Source organism: Myotis brandtii, unplaced genomic scaffold, assembly GCF_000412655.1.
Source record: "Myotis brandtii unplaced genomic scaffold, ASM41265v1 scaffold834, whole genome shotgun sequence".
NCBI classification, from domain to species: Eukaryota; Metazoa; Chordata; class Mammalia; order Chiroptera; family Vespertilionidae; genus Myotis; species Myotis brandtii.
In genome coordinates, this window is record NW_005371386.1 from 717,851 (window position 1) to 719,748 (window position 1,898).

At 41.0% G+C, this 1,898-nt stretch overlaps 1 pseudogene; it reads right to left on the reverse strand.

Annotated features, from left to right (window-relative positions):
• Positions 1-942: 942 nt before the first annotated feature.
• On the reverse strand, positions 943-1,446 carry LOC102256885 (annotated as a pseudogene).
• Between the last annotated feature and the right edge of the window lie 452 nt (positions 1,447-1,898).

Below are 1,898 nucleotides of genomic sequence, written 5' to 3' on the forward strand. Positions count from 1 at the left end.
TCAGTACACTGAAAGTAAGAGAGTATTGCTGGAATGTGCACATATCAGGAAGTGAAATAAAAACAATTAAGTTAATTTTGTGCAGGCTTCCCATTGTTATGTAAATTGTATCATTTTGGTGATTCTTCATATGAGTTAAAAGCTCTTATGTTTCCATTTAAAACTGGCATTGTACACTATAAAGATGAACAGTAAAATTCATGCTAATAATTTAAATTTTAAATTTTTTTCTTTACTCAGAATGGCATTAAATAGTCAATAAACAGCACCATGACAAGTTGAGGCAGACCATGGAAGAAAGAAATCTACACTAATAAAAGAGAAAGATGCAAATTAACTGTACCTTCGCAACACCCACCAGCCAATCAGGAGTGAGTATGCAAATTAGCCCAACAAAGATGGCGGGTTAATTTGTATATGCAGGTGCCAAGCGGCCGGGGACAGGGCAGGATGCTTGCATCATCGCCATGGTGACAACGCAGGCCTTCTGCACCCCCCCAGCCGCTCTGGGCCTCTGGGCAGCATGGGAAGGTGGAAAGGCGGCTCCGGGCCAAGCGAAGGCAGTTCCAGCAGCCAGGGGAAGGAAGGCCCATTCTTGCATGAATCTTCGTGCATAGGGCCTCTAGTAAACTTTATATTTTAATAACCTTTTTTAAAAAATTTTTTGATGTATGTATGTATGTATGTATGTATGTATACACACACACAATTTGGGATTTTTATTGTACATATGTGAGCTGATACTAAATATGCTTTGCAACTTATGTTACTTCACAATATGAAATGAACATATTTTCATGCATTTGTGTGAAACTTCCCAATTGAAAAATAGACCTGGAGAATAGGTCAAAATACAAAATCCAGTAAGATGCTGGTTAACAAGGAAACTATCTAAAACAAAATTCTACCAGATGATTAAAAGTAAAACAAAGGTAGAAGATACATCAGAATATGCTAATAGAAAGTAGGGGCCAGATTTTACTATCAGATAAAAAAAAAGAATTCAAGGCCTAAAGCACACAGGATAAGGTCGTCTGTGTGAATGTCTTTGCTTCCAATGCAGCATCACAAACTTGTTTCTTACTCTTCTTATGTCTTCCGGATGCCTTTCCATCTCATCTACTCCTCTTAGCATTTCTTCAGGGTCCAAATGCCTAATGGGAGTGTCCTCTTTGAATGCCTGCACAGGTTGAGTCAGCCCGCTTCTAAGGTTTCCTTCTGCTTCCTGGCTTACACCTTCTTCGGAAGGTGGAGGATTTCCTTCTGAAGGGTGGTACATCTTCTGAAGGGTGGTCTTCCTCGGCCTTTGGCATGTTCTGTGGTTTTCCTTCATTTTCTTCACGAGACTTTTGCATGTTGAGTATTTTTCTATTATTTCCTTTTTGAATAAATTAATCCTGAAAGGATCCGGGGCACGTTTCTTCTCCAGCAATAGGGAGCTGCTCCAGGGAAACAGGCCCCAGACTATTATTTTAGTAACCTTAACAGTGCCTTTTTCCCTACTTTCAGAGCAAGGGGATTTGCCTTTTCATCTTGCATTGGGCCACACAAAGTATGTAGCCAGTCTTGTTCAGGATATCTGGGACTCAAGACTCCCTTATTCAAAAGGTCCCTTACCTCTCTAACAGACCTTTCCCCAAGATACATTCTTCTGAGGGCAGACAGCAGCATTGCTCTGTGTGCTTCTAGGTGAGGGGATGCCCAAAAGGCAGCTTGAACTTGCCCCCCCGGGACACCCACTACATGCCACTAAGTTTGGGGTTGTTTGTTATGTGTCGGTAGAAAACAAGAACATGTAGATTGTCTTTTTTATTTTCTGTTTCCTGCACTAAACTCTGAGAGCAGGTGGTGCCTTGTTCACTCTAATATTCCCAACTACAGCAAGTCCTTGAATAGCA